The sequence below is a fragment of the Chlorocebus sabaeus genome, chromosome 11 (genome assembly GCF_047675955.1).
Source record: "Chlorocebus sabaeus isolate Y175 chromosome 11, mChlSab1.0.hap1, whole genome shotgun sequence".
Taxonomy (NCBI): Eukaryota; Metazoa; Chordata; class Mammalia; order Primates; family Cercopithecidae; genus Chlorocebus; species Chlorocebus sabaeus.
Window position 1 is genome coordinate 65,201,643 of NC_132914.1, and position 15,791 is coordinate 65,217,433.

Genomic DNA, 15,791 nt, shown 5'->3' on the forward strand with positions numbered 1-15,791 from the left:
CAAACAGAATTTGCATATGTTGGAGACAGAAAATCTCTCTCTCTCTCTCTTTCTCTCCTATTAATTCAATTAATTTTCTCAAGAACCCTGTCAGGAACATGCTCCTATTGTCCACATTTTGAAAAAAAACACTGAGATTTAGCAGAACAAAGTATCTTGCCCAAAGTTACCCACGTAATAAGTGGAAAAGCCACTCAAGGCCCTTGGTCTGCCCGTGCCTGCCAGTGCTCTTGATAACACAACATGGAAAGTGCCCTTTAACAATGATTGGCAGTCAATTAATTACTTTAGAATTTCATTCTAACCTTAGAAAATCTTCCTTTCCCTTTTCCAATAACGGATATAAGATAGAGGAACCTCATTTGTGTTGAGGACAGGAACCCGACACTTCTGTCTGTGTCAATAGTCTCTGGCTTGGTGACTCCCATATATGGGTGCTCAGTAAATGTGTAGGAGCCCAATACAGGACATGTTCAGTCTTTATGCTAGAGGTGTCTTGGGCACAGAGGGCCAGGGTGACCTTTCCAAGATCAATCCCATGCCTCTTGGCTCAAACACTGATCCATCTCTAGAACCTGGGGATATGTATTATATAATGTTCTATATACTTTACATAATTTGTTCTCATGATACTTGCTTGGGTAAGTATGAGAATTATTTCCATTCACATGAAAAAAGGTGGTCTTGGAGAAAGGCTAAATGACTTGCCCAAGTTCACACAGCTAGTAAGTGGCAGAGCTAAACTTTAGACTCAGTCTTCTTTTTCCCCAGCCCCTCTGCATTTTCTCCAGCATAGCCTACCAAAAAATCAGAACTGTTTACTTGGAGATTTTCAAACTGGCCGTGACGTGACTTGTTGAGGCCACACACATATAAAAGAGGGAGGGAGCTGTATTCTTTACTCTGTGCCAGATTTTGCTCAGATATGAAAATAAAGCTACTGAAAAACTAGAACAGAAGCTGTTGAAACTTTTTCCTCAAAGACGGGTAATAGGTCTTTAACAATCCAGACACATGTTGCAGTCCAGTTGATCTACAGCCAAGAGTATATTTGCAGGATAGCAGCTAGCTATGGTCTCTCCAGTCAAGGAACAGGATTAACCTAATTAGCCACTAATGTCACCAAATGCATGACCTGAAAAGGCAGGCAGGGGCTGCCCAAGCTGGAATAGCCAGCCACCAACAGTCATTTAGAGTACCTCATACAGAGGAGGGGACTTATTTCAGTGGGATTTCAATTGAACACATCAGTAAATCATACAGACACATGCAAATATAAAAATGCAAATTTGAAATACAACATTTTCTTGTAGGTGATTTTGGGACTGAAACAGGTGAATGAAACTTCACACAACCACTGTTTTGTCCCCGGTGGATTCCTAGGGAGTATCTCAGTGCCTTGCACTCAATACTGTTTATTGAGTAAAGGAATCAATGAGTACAAACATGTTCTTATGAAAGCAATCACCCATAAGGCTACACACATCTCTAATTCTCATTTGGTTTTAACTTCCCCATTGCAATTAAAAGTCTACCTTCATTTACATGCATATCAACCAACATCCCCCAACAAAAAAAAGAAAGTTGCATGAAAAAAAAAATAGAAAAGCTATGAATTTCCACCATGTCCCAGATTTTCCAAATAATCCTGCCGTTCGGAAGCCTGTTCATAGCCCCCAAAGTACTGAAAGGCCTTGCAAAATGCTCATAGGTGAAACAGCGGAAAGCATCTAGAGCCATCTCAGAGGGAGCCTTCTGCTTCCAGAAATAAAGTCACACATTCACAGGTGCTTCCTGTTTTTTCAAACACCTTGCCCACCTTCTGCACACCAAGCGTGGATTCTGCAAAACGTGAGCCCAACAGGAAGCTGTCTGCAATTTCAGGTAGCTTTTCTGACTCTTAAAGAGATCTCAAGTATACTTTCAGAGAAATGCCAGCAAAAACTGAAGTCATTCGGGAAGGAGTAAGTCTGGAAGAAAAAGATACAGTGAACTAGCACAACGAGGGTGAGAACATTTTTCATGAAACTGCTGTCTGTAAATTACATTTTTAAAAAAGTAAATGTGTTTTCTTTAGGTTTTTAGCTCCTGTGGGTGGAATTAGGAGAACCGACTGTAAGCGGGTGGTGTTTGTCATATCTGCTGTGAGGGAGGAAGAAGAAGGAGGAAGGCTGGGGTGGAGAGGAGGAAGGAGACCGGAGACCCACGTGGCTGGAATGTCTCCACTGAGCTCAGGGGGATGAATTCCTCTGAGACTTCTTGCATTTGAGGAAGCTCACAAACCCTTCCTGAGATCTCAGAATAACCTTGAAATGAACATGTAGAACACTGATTAAGTTGTGTGTTCACAGTAAGCTTTGATTGAACTATTCTAGTGAATTTCTTCTTAACATGGTCACAGGTGGATGAGTTGGGAAGAAAATGCCACGGGGGCTGTACTCAGTTTTAAAATGAATTCAGAGAAGTTGTTCAAGGTGATAAGCGCCATGTCACATATCATAGGTCTTAGATAATTTAGGGTGATTTTAAAAATGTAATTATAACTGCTAATTGCATAATTACTGCTAACAGTACTGGTTCAGTTCCAAGTATGTATTCTCACATTTGCTTTTGTTTTCTTCTATATTTTCCCATCTGTCTTGCCAAATTAAGTTAAATCATGTAAATAATTTTGCTCATTAAATTGACTTCTTAATGTTCTTTTTATCTGAAATGAAATTAAAAACAATATCTACAAAGTTAAGTTTCTTCAACTTAACTGGTAAAAGGGCTGCATGGGAGAATGTTTCTCCGCTGAAATTCAAAGAAATGTCTTTAATCTACAATGGTCAGAACTGGTCCATATAAATCCTCCCTGAGCTTACCCTTAGCAGGGAATTAAGGGAACAAAGTTAAGAGCAATTAACTTTGTTTTGCTTGTAGTAACAAAAACAGAAACACCTGAACATCTTATATGACCAACAGAAGTTTTATAATCCTTTTTTAAAGGAAACTTTATACACCTAAAGGTTTGAAATACATTAATACTTTTTTTTTTTTTTTTTTTTGAGACAGAGTCTCGCACCGTTGCCAGGGCTGGAGTGCAGTGGCGCGTCTCGGCTCACTGCAACCTCCACCTCCCGGCTTCAAGCGATTCTCCTGCCTCAGACTCCCAAGTAGCTGGGATTACAGGCACCCGTCACCACGCCCAGCTCATTTTTTGTATTTTTAGTAGAGACGGGGTTTCACTACATTGGCCAAGCTGGTCTCAAACTCCTGACCTCATGATCTGCCGCCTCGGCCTCCCAAAGTGCTGGGATTACAGATACGAGCCACCGCTACATTAATAATTTTTAAAAAACTTTAAACTCTGTTCTACACAAGAAACTATTTCTCTTCTACCTGTCCTATGTGGTTTGGTGAAGCACCATGTCACCATGTGCATATGGCTATTGAAGATCCAATATGCACATGCTATAGATTCAAACAAGTTGCTCTCCAGAAAGAACCTGACACCTTCTCAGGACACACACATGTCACAGTGAAATGATACCAGATACTGGCAAAGGAGGGGTAGAGTCTAGTCTTGGTTCCATTATTTACCAAGTGTCTCTAGGTTTCCATTTTCTCATTAGCAAAAAGAGCAAATTGGACTATGTGTTCTGTAAAACCGCTCCTAGCTTTAAAGTGTATTGATTCTTGGGTTTTAAGAAGACCTGAAATAAAAGACAGCACATACTAAATGGCAGGTAAGCTGCTATAATGGATCTGAAAAGGAAGCGACTGCATAGGTTTGGAGCATCTGGGAAAGCCTCCGTGGGGCTGAGAGGTGTGGCTGGCTCTAGAGAATGGGTGGAACTTAAGAAGGTAGAGATGAGGGGGAGCAGGTCACAGGGCACACTCAGGAGACCGGGAGATGCTCGACTGTGGCTAGATCCAGACAGACCCCCGATGCACATATGAGTGCTAGAGAAAATCTTGTTCTTTGCCACCTTAATGAATGAGGATATTAAGATCACTTGTGGGAAAGTTTTAGTAGCTGAGACTGCTGATCCAATGGGCACAGCATCTTCAAAGGAAAGCCAGCAGGATGGGCCGTGTTAAACCCAAAACTTTCGCCAAGGCTCTTTGGCTGTTCCGCACTGGGGAGGTCTCAGTCAGTGCTCTGTACTGCAACTATGCCCTCACATGACTCCTCTCTTTTAAATAGCTGGAAGGCCCTTAAATAGGTTCAAAAAACAAGACTTCCTAAAAGAAAACTAGGCAAATTCTGCCACCTCTGAGCTCTGTGACCTTGAAAAGTTTGTTTTAAATGAAATAGCTCAAGGATAGAGAGAATCATCTAGATTGAAAGAATAAGTGTCCATGTGCTTGTCATCCAGCTTTGTTACATGTTATCGCTCGTATTTTCTCATAGTTATTTCAGATTTTTCACAAGGAATGAAAGGTTAAAGTTGACGCTAATTATGTACTACCTTTCAAGCCAATTCTCTTTCTCTCCCTCTCTTTCTCTTTCTCTCTGTCTCTGTATCCAGGAGCAAACACATTTTGAATTTGATGTTTATCTTCCCGTGATGTTTCTGTATTTATGCTACCTAGACATCTACAAATAATATTGAGTATTGTTTTGTGTTCCTAGATGTTATATGAATGATATCGTACTTTGCATATCTTTTAATATCTTGCTTTGGTAATTCACCATTAAATTTTTGAGGTTTATCCATGCTGATACACATTATTTTCACTGCTACATAGAATTCCATTGAAACATTATTCTAAAATTTATCAATCTATTGTCTTGTTAGTGGCATCTTGGGTTGTTTAAAAGATCTTTCTATCTCGAATAATGTTGCAACATTGCCCTCACACGTGTTTCCTCCACATAGGTCAAAGGTTCCCTAGGAGCCGTTGGAGGACACATTTACTGTTGGTTTTAGAAGGTATTATATAACTGCTCTGTGCTTTTCTAACAGTGAGGACTTCCAATTCTGTATATCCTTGCCCACGTGCAACATTTTAATCCTTTTCAATTTGATAGGGATGCTGTTTTAATGTTCATTTACATGCCATAAAAGCCTTTATGCTCCATTGTACAGAATACTAAAGTGAAATCTTTATTTCTCTTGCTACATACCCCAGTCTAGTTTCTTTTAGGACTAATCTACTTCCTTTCAGTTTATGGTATTTTGGTTACCAAACTAGACACTGTTTTTCTTTGAGTAAATATAACTCAAAGCAGGTGTTGACTTTACACAGTAACAAAGAAAGGTAAATTGTTTGCAAAAGTAGAGATAATATAACAGTGCCAACTTTAAGGTTCAGAAAACATCCCTTGATTTTATATCCAATTTTCTTTCCCTTTGGTCCTCCCACCAGTTGATAACCACCATGAACAGCCAAAATACGGCATGCAAAATTATATTTGTGATATTTGCAGCTTGACTTAAGAAACTGAAGTAGCTGAAAATCTGACAAATATGTCCTCTTGTCACTTTCCTGTCCTTGTGCAGTGGTGAGGGATTTCAGACACAAACAGGTCCCCATTAGGCTTGAATCACTTTGATAAAGCTCTGATAAGCATCAAGGTTCTGGGGCTTTTTACAGAAAAGAATTTCTTTTTCTTTATTTTTTAATTTTCTGAATTTCAATGGGCAGATTAAAGTTCTTCTGTTTCTTTAGAAAATCACTCTCTGTTTTTTATGCAGTTCACGATGTACTTTCTTCTTTCACTCAGACAGGATTTAGAAGAGCAATCTGGCATTCATCTCAGTGAAAGCATCAAAATATCTAACACTGTCAGATCATTAAATAGAACACTATATAGTTATAAAATATACATCCTAAACCATTTCTAAAAGGTCATTGAGGAATCTTAAGTGATCAGAAAAATGTTCATGAGATAAGGCTCAGTCTGTGGAAATAAACTATATGTATATGGGCATATCAAAAATAGTTCCATCTCTATCTTTCAATCTATTTATTATCAATCTATCTAGATAAAGGGAATATACCAAAATCTTAACAGTGAATATCTTCCAGTGAAGAGACCATGAATTATTAAACACTTAAAAACATATTTCTGATTTTCCAATAGTTCTACCATGAGCATATATTATTTTTATAACCTAAAATGGTTAGAACAAAAGGCACTTATTAATAAAAAATATAATGTACCGAAGTTCTAAGAAGACAGTCTTATAGTATGGAGGCTTGATAAAGAAATTTAATATAGTCGTTATTTTTCTTTTGACTTTCCTTTTATTTTTCTTTTTGCAAACTCTTTCTGAGTTGAACACAGGTTTGGGAAAATAACAGAATTGTAACTTTCCACATATATTTTTTAAACATACATTTAGTAAATATAGACATGTACAAGCATGTCTAAATGGTAGCCTGTTGGGGTTTATTTGCATAAAGGGCAGAGGGTCTCAGTAATAACAAGTTATTATTTTCTTAAGGTTGATGGTTAGTACCACCGTACTCCCCCCAAAACCCCACTCACTGTGGCATGGGAGAATAATTTAACCTTCCAAGCATTGGGAGGCATGTCAGTAGAGGAAGGCAGTCATCATCACAGGAGAGTTGTTGTACACAGGTTGAACTGGGGTTATCCTTGGGCTAAAGAAGAACTCAGTTGTACCTTCATACAGCGACAACAAGCTTCCTACCCCTCCTTCAGAGAAGAGCCATGGCCCTCAGTAGAGGGAGCTATAATAGAGAATGAGTTAAATGAATGCTTTATTAACCAGTGTTTGTGCAAATCAGTAAGTCACAGAGCACCCAGTTTCATTTGTATCCATCAATGCATCATTATATCCACATGGAAGCACAGCAAAGAAGGACAGTAGGTGGATGATGCTGTGGGGATCTCCTACCCCTTCTGAGTTCCTATTACATCTAGTATAATCACAATCATACATTTATTTCTTGAGTAAACAAATTTGGAGATTTTAAAATATGCTGCTTTATCCTAACTTGGTAAAACCCCTATATACAATTACCTAAAACTAGGAGGAGAATTTAAATACAGCTTTCAAAGCAATTTAGCAAGTGTGTATGAAATGGCCACACAATATGTCTGGCACTATTCGAAACATTGTAAGGCTGAAGAAATAAGACACTCCTCCAAAGAGAACATCTTAGGATCTTATCTGGATGATGAAATAGATGTACATGAAGCACACAAACAACATTACATGTTCTAGGAGGTACAGTAAAATTAAGCATCATAAGTGATGAAAGTGATCTACTGCAGATTTAAAGTATGAACTCTGGAATTGGCTCCCCTGAATTCCAATCTTAGTTCATTTGATTATTGGCTGGGTTTAAAGAAACTTAGGCAAGTTACCTAACCTCTTTATGTCTCAGTTTCCTCATCCATAAAGTGGTGAAACTAATATCTGTTTCATAAAGTAAATTACATATAATATGCTTACAAGAGGGTCTAATACACAGATGAAGCTCAAGAAACAATTACTTTTATTACTATCAAATGTCAAGAAAACTAGTTTAGAGACTACGTATGATACTTATAAAATATTTATTGCCAGGGTTGGACCAGACTTTTGAGAGAAAGTGCCTTTTAGAAATGGCAGAATGGGCCGAGCGCTGTCTCAGGCCTGTCATCCCAGCACTTTGGGAGGCCGAGGTGGGTGGATCACGAGGTCAAGAGATCGAGACCATCTTGGTCAACATGGTGAAACCCCGTCTCTAGTAAAAATACAAAAACTATTTGGGCGTGGTGGTGCACACCTGTAGTCCCAGCTACTCGGGAGGCTGAGGCAGAAGAATCACTTGAACTCAGGAGGTGGAGGCTGCAGTGAGCTGAGATTGTGCCACTGCACTCCAGCCTGGCAGCAGAGCGAGACTCCGTTTCAAAAAAAAAAAAAACAAACAAAAAAAAAGGCCACGCGCCTGTAATCCTCACACTTGGGGAGGTCAAGGCAGGCAGATCACAAGCTCAGGAGATTGAGACCATCCTAGATAACATGGTGAAACCCTGTCTCTACTAAAAATACAAAAAATTAGCAAGGCATGGTGGCACGTGCCTGTATTCACAGCTACTCGGGAGGCTGAGTCAGGAGAATCACTTGAACCCGGGAGGCGGAGCTTGCAGTGAGCCGAGGTGGCGCCACCGCACTCCAGCCTGGGCGACAGAGCGAGACTCCGTCTCCAAAACTTTCAGGTTGCATTTTATAAAAGACTGAGGATTATTTATCCCAACAAATGCAAAATAATTTCCATAAAGAGTAGAAAATATAAGTGGTAGGAAAAAATATATCAGTTGATTATTTTCTTTAAAAAAAGAATTCAGATCACTCATTTGATGTTTCTCTTCAGAGTTTGAAAAGTTCATGACAGCTCACAACTCACGATGGTGGCGATCTTAAGGATACAGAAAGCTCATTCCTCATGCAGGGAAGAAGAAAATATTCTAAAGAAGAGATAAGCATATTCCGCGAAATCAAAAAAGGTAGGAAAACAGTATTTATTCATTCACTCCTTCACTCACTCAACAAACGTATATTTAATGCCTACTATGCGTTAGGCATAGTACCAGAATCTGGAATCCAAAATTAAATGAGTCTCTGTCCTCAAGAGTTTACAAGACAGAGCAGTAAATAAGTGATCAAAATACTGTATGATAACAATTAGTACAAGGCATGGAGCTGAGCCTGGATAGTAAAGCAGAGGTCATGTGAGTGAGTTCTGTCTTTAGTCTGATACAAATGGGAATCCATTGAAAGATTTAAACAAGGAGAATGCTATCTAACTATTTTCATTCTTAAAAGGTTACACGTTTTATAGTGGGAACAAATTGAATGGTGAATCAGAGCTGAGATTTTGTTATTTTTATAACTGCAAAATCTTGTATAGTTTTCTATGTCTATAAAGTACAATGAGTTCACACCCTCTTAAATCTATGTAGCTGTGGGTCCCCTCCAATGCTATTATTCATCTAGCAGTTTCCCTTCTGCTCCCACTCATTTCTCTACAATGAATAACAGAACTGCAAGTAGACAAAGAAGGATGGAGAATGAACTTGGTTTCTCTCTTTCAAATGCAAGCTAACAGAGAAGCTCAGGAACTCACACCTTGAGGAGAGGGTAATATGCAGTGGTTAATAACATAGAATATTGATTTAAAAACTAGTGTTGTCCATTGCTCATTCTGTGACCTGAGGCAAACTTGTCGATATTTCTGGTCTTAATATCTTTACTTTAAGATGGTAATAAAATTATTTCTATCTTTTATTTGTCAACTCGGCTAACTGCTATAACAAATAAATCAAATCTCAGAGGCTTAACACAATAAAAATATATTTCTGGTTCAAGTTAAGAAAAGGCATTAGCTAAAACAATAAGATAAGTTATTATAATATAAAATTGCAGGATAAAAACATTACATAGATAACTTATTATTTTAGATACATAAACAATGTTTATTTAGATGTTATAACAGAAAAATCATCATTTATAATAACAACAAAGAACATGAAACACTTTTAAATACACTTAAAAGGAAATGTGCAAAAATTGTGTAAGGAAAGCATTTGTGAAAGATATAAAAACACTGAAGAAGAGCCAAGAAAACACTTACAAAGAAAAACTAGGAGGAAGAACTAGCCCTATCACACATTAAAACATACTACAAAGTCTTCATAATTAAGATTCTGGTATGTAGGTGCATGACTAGAAAAATAAACTGAGAGAATAAATTAGAAAGCCCAGAAATCAACTCAAGTACATATGGAGATGTAGTATATGATAAGTGACATCACAAAATTACTGGGGCAAGCAAATTTTAATAGATAGTTCTGGGACAACTGGATAGCTATTGGGAATGAAATAAGTTTAGATCTGTATCTCACACCATATATAAGCATAAAGACCCAATGAAAAATAGATATAATATAAATGTAAAACAAAAAAGATTTTTTAAACATACTGGAAGAAAACAAGGGTGAATATTTCTATTTAACGTTGGTATAGGGAAAGATTTTCTAAACATGACTCAAAATCCAGAGGCAATTAAAAAAAAAAGATTGACAAGTGGCCAAATAAAAATAAAAATTTTTATGCATGACAAAAACACCATAAACAAAGTCAAACAACAAACAAACTTTTAAAAAATGCCTGCAACATTAATCTTTCTATAATAAAGCACATATACTGCTAATATATTAAAAACTTCTAAAATTGAAAGAAAAGGGATTTAAAAAAAATTGAACTAGGTAAAGAAACAAGAGTAGACAATTCACAAAAAGATATATTAAAAAACCTTGTAAGATAGCAAAAAATGTTTGATATCATTCATAACTAGTGAAATGCAAATTAAAACTTTATAGGAATATTATTTTCCACCTATCAGATTAGCAAAAAATTAAAACCATGGCAGTCATCTGTAGGGAAAGAGATACTCTCACACACTGCTGGTGAGAATGTCAAGTGGTACAAGCCTTTCAGAGGGAAATTTGGTAATGCCTAAGAAACTACATATACACTTATTTTTTAATTCAGCAATTCCACTTCTAAGAATTTACCCAGAAGATACACCTCCCATAAGGCAAAAATACATTTGCACAAGGTTATTAATTGTGACGTTGTTACTGCAAAATATTGGAAACAGTGTACATATCTGAATATAAGAGAGTAAACAAATTGTGTACCTCTACAGGCTCTAAGAGAAAATAAAATAGAAGAGGATTCCTGTGAAACAATTTGGATTGTTTTTCACAACACATTAAGTAAAAAAGAAAAAAGACAAAGTGCAAAAGAGTATCTATTATGTGTCAACTTTTATGAAAGAGAGATTGAAAAAAAAAAAAAACAAAAACGCAAAAAGGTTAACCCAGGAACTAAGATTGCTTATATATAGGGATAAGAGGAAGGAGTAGAGGTACAAGGGATGATGGGGGTGGGAAAGGAACACCTCTCTGAGTATAACTCTTTGTACAGTTCTGACTTTTAGAAACCATGGTAATATTTCTTTTCTTTTTTTCTTTTTTTTTTTTTTTGAGACGGAGTCTCACTCTGTCGCCCAGGCTGGAATGCAGTGGCCGGATCTCAGCTCACTGCAAGCTCCGCCTCCTGGGTTTACGCCATTCTCCTGCCTCAGCCTCTCGAGTAGCTACAGGCGCCTGCCACCACGCCCGGCTAGTTTTTTGTATTTTTTAGTAGAGACGAGGTTTCACCGTGTTCGCCAGGATGGTCTCGATCTCCTGACCTCGTGATCCGCCCGTCTCGGCCTCCCAAAGTGCTGGGATTACAGGCTTGAGCCACCGCGCCCGGCCGGTAATATTTCACATACCAAAAATATAAATAAATGACAAAAATCAAGCAGGATGAAGGGAGAACCCAAAATTCAATACGAACAATAACAAATAAGCCTAACTCGATTACAAACCACACTGGAGGGGATGAGGAAGAAAAGAATGAACTAAAGGCAACTTTGAAACCCAATGTATTATTACATACGTGTATTATTAATACAATGTATATATTATATGCTCTAAGACCAAAGACCAACAGGCATGTACACAAGCAATGTTCCCCAGACCCAAAGTTCCCCAGACCCAAAGAGGAATCGGTTAGTAATTATAAAACAAGTTCATGTATATTTTAGGATTGTGCAAATAAGTAAATAATATTTGGATAACAAGAGGGATATTTCTCACTTTTAGAGAAATGAGTTACTAGTAGGGAAAGGAGGAAGGCTAGAATTAACCCTGTAGTATTGTATTGAAATCAAATGTATTGGTATGAACTGATGGTGATAGATAGATAGATGGTACATAGATAGGCAGATAGATAGGAGATAGATAGATAGATAGATAGATAGATAGATAGATAGATAGATAGATGATACAGAGATAGAGACTTAGATTGTGTATATGTACACATGTTTATTAATAGATTTTCATCTAGCTTTGTCTGATGAGAGGGCCTAAAAGTAATGACACCAGTAGCAATGAACACAGCACCTAGATCTTGCTTTCTAGATGACATTATTTAATAAAAGAAACCAAGGATCCTTGAGAAATGACTGAGCTCACGGCTGGGGCAGGGGAAGTACTGTGTAAGATCATCCTGGAACAACTTGTGCTAGAAAGAAAAGTAGTAAGAACAAAGTGGTGGACACGTATTGAAAGATCACAGAAGCCAACTTGAAGGGGACCCCATTGGTCAATTCTGAGCCAATTTGAAGAACAAAGTAAATTATGATAATAATGGATTATAGCATACAGAATAAAATAAGTATTCATGACTCCATACTGATATACTTCAATAATGAAATAACTAGCAAATGGGAGAAAAGGGAAAGTTCTTCTTTACAGTAGAATTATAATTAATAAGTGTCAAATAAATTATTAAAGTAAAAAAAATCACGAGTTGGTGATGAGTGGGGCAATATATAAGAAACAGGATATTTACATAGTCCTAAAGTCTCTCTCTACAAAGTCCTTATTAAATACAAAGGTAAACACAGTTCCTTTACAGTGGAGCAGCCTGCCAGACACCACCTAAACAGAGTGTTCAAGGCTAATATCACCAATAATAAGAAATATTCAACAAAAAGTACCCCTGATATATTAAGAAGCCCACAGTACCACTTCTGTGATAGTCTTACCAAATATGTATAAGCTGAATTAAATAATTATTAACTTAATCATCATCTGGATCCTGGCTATAAAACAGGCATTAATGTGATACTTGGCAAATGTTGAATAAGGTCTGGGGTTAGTTAATGGCATAATATCAATGTTAGTTTCTCGCTTTTGAAAATTATCCTGTGGTTAAGTAAAATACTAACACTTGGAGACGTTCGGTAAAAGGTATATGGGAGTTCTGTGTGCTACTGGCAACTTTTTTTAGTCTGACATTGTTTCAAAATAAAAAGGCAATAAAAATATTAAAAAGAAAGAAAAAGTATTTTAAAACATTTCTACCTATGATTACAAAACTTCATTTTAAAAGACACTCTCAAAATATATTTTCTTCTCAAAATAAAAATGTTGGCTGCATGCAGTGAATCATGCCTGTAATCTCAGCATTTTGGGACGCTAAGTTCGGAAAATGGAGAATAGCTTGAGGCCAGGAGTTCGAGACCAGCCTGGACAACATAGTGAGACCCTATCTCTATAGAAAAAAATAAAAATAAAAAACTAACCAGGCATCATGGTGCACACCTGTAAGTCCCAGCTATTCAGAAGGCTGAGATGAGAGGATCACTTGAGCCCAGGAGTTCCAGACTGCAGTGAGCTATGATTGCACTACTGCACTCCAGACTAGGCCGCAGAAGAAGAACTCGTCTCTTAAAAAATAATTAAATACATTCTTATAAAATACACATGGAAAAACATATTTATTCCATAAATTATCCCCCAGATCAATACTTTCCTTGCTCTGACCCATTGTTTTAATTTTTTCTGCTATTGTTCATATTTTCAGAAGATATTACCTGGGTAATGAAGTAATTTTTTTGTAAATTAATCCTAGTTATATTACCTCGGTGAATTTGAGCATCTTACAGTTTAATTTTATGTACAGATATATGTTTTTCTAGGCAACAGATTTAGGGAGCTTCATTTCTATTCAAAAAGGCCTGGCATCCAGTTTGAGACCAGCCTGACCAACATAGTGAAACCCCGTCTCTACTAAAAAAAAAAAAAAAAAAAAGAAAGAAAGAAAGAAAAATTAGCCAGGCGAGGTGGTGTGTGCCTATAATCCCAGTTACTCGGCAGGCTGAGGCAGGAGAATGGCATGAACCCGGGAGGCGGAGCCTGCAGTGAGCTGAGATCACGCCACTGCACTCCAGCCTGGGCGACAGGGCGAGACTCTGTCTCAAAAAAAAAAAAAAAAAAAAAGGCGGCAGGTGGGGGCCTGGCATCCTTACTCTATAAAGGATAGGCACATTTTATAGACCACAAGACTCATCACTACTCAATAGTTACCTCAAATTCCTAGTGTCAAACCCGAGCACACGCATTCACACACATATATACTCGCACATACACACACACACACGTATAATGTATATATATGTGTGTGTGTATATATACATTTTCAATAACTTGCTAACCATGATAAATGCTGTCTTAACTTTTTTTTCAAACAAAAGTTTTCACATATTTATTACTGAACCAACCTAGTGCAGAGCACAGAAACAAAGATAAAACATTTTTTCCATTAAAACATGTCCAACAGGACAGATAGTGGCAACGTTTCCAAGTTGATAAGGTAAGAGGCCAGTGACCCCAGTATAGCGTGAATCTGAGTGCCATCTCATGTGCAAGTCCTTATAGACCCAGCAGAGTCTTCTTCAATGTCTCCTCTTGGAGTCGTACGTGTTCTTATTACCAGTTTTCATCTGATTCCACTAGGGAATGGGATGATTTTGCTTTTGTTTCTTGGCCAGAAATCGCTTGATACTGAAAAACTTGCGAGCAGACATGGTGAGGAATGGAGTCAACCACATACACCACAATGGCAGAGAAAGGGAGAGAGCCATCTTATTTTATTTTAATGAAATATTTTGCTTTGGAGAATTCAAAGAAAAATATAGGAGGTCACCTGATTTTACCACCAGAGGGCATAAGACATTAAGAAATAGGGCAAACAATGCCCACTTGCTTGTGAGATTCTCTGATTTCATGATTTGAAATCTCTAGGTGGCCACTTCAAAAAATGAACTCAAACCCTAACCTGAACCAGAACACAGACCTAAAAACAAAGGTTTAATATTCTGCTACTGAAACATACCAGGAGGGAAAGCAGTTCACAGCATGCACTGAGGGCCAAAGACAAACAAGCTACCTGCAAACGAGGATAGGAAAAGGTTAGGAGGGGAAAACTATCTTTTTAAAATCCTCAACTATGTTCTCAAAAATGTAATTTATTTACATTTTTTAATTCCATTACTGATTTAGGTTAAACATTGAAATGAGTTGGCAGTGTTAAATTTCGTGTTTCCTCTCCTGTTGATGTTTGAGAAAAATATTACCTGGTTAATGCAATCTCACCTAGCAAAACAGGGATGAGCTGATCTAGAATCAATGAGACCAAAGTCTTGAGTTCAAATTGTGTGTGAGTCAGTGAACCTCTCTCTAAAACAGGGCCAAGCCCTTCTCCTAAACCAGCAAATGCACATGGTGGGTCACAGGGGGAGTGGTGACAGAGCACGCATGTGCATAGCACAGACCCAGCATTGCCCTGGAGAACTGAAAATCAAACTGCACATTCTGCTGATGTTGTGTCAATGGACTCTCCCCATAAACAGTATTTTGATCTCAGAGTCAGATAATTTAAATTTATCCTATCCCTCTCACCACCCTCCCCTCAACTCCCACCTTTTACATTTCTATGTTCTTCCCCACCTAAGCCCTTACCCTTTTAAAAATCTTTGCTAGGGTGCATACATGGAAAAGGGGGTGAATTACTTATTTTCATGATTTAAAAATTATTTTAATTCTGCCAATAGTTTTCCAAAGTAGAAGCAACTTGGATGGGCAGGAGATTTTAATCTTAGACATAGACCCAATTGGTCTATCTCTATTCTCTGCATGAGATGGCACCTTATCCATTACAAGGATATCATTTCCTACCTGCCCCCCCCTTGCTTAAAAAACTCTGGAGTTCATTTCATAGATGAGGATTTTTGAGGGAAACTGCATCTTATTTGGAATTAACATGATATTACTATATCCAAAGGAGCCCTCCTGGGTTTGAGGATAATCATGACTGATGCTGCATTTGTGCAGCAGAAAGTATCAGTGAGCCATGTGTTGTCATGTGCTGCGTTCAAGTATCTCT

At 37.6% G+C, this 15,791-nt stretch overlaps 1 long non-coding RNA gene across 1 annotated transcript in view; it reads left to right on the plus strand.

Annotated features, from left to right (window-relative positions):
- Positions 1-1,874: 1,874 nt before the first annotated feature.
- LOC103238671 (uncharacterized) overlaps positions 1,875-15,791 on the plus strand; it is a 45,236-nt gene continuing 31,319 nt past the window's right edge. The window contains exons 1-2 of the long non-coding RNA XR_012094530.1: positions 1,875-2,007; positions 8,320-8,452. This is a non-coding gene — a long non-coding RNA (uncharacterized lncRNA). The remainder of the gene's footprint in view (positions 2,008-8,319; positions 8,453-15,791) is intronic.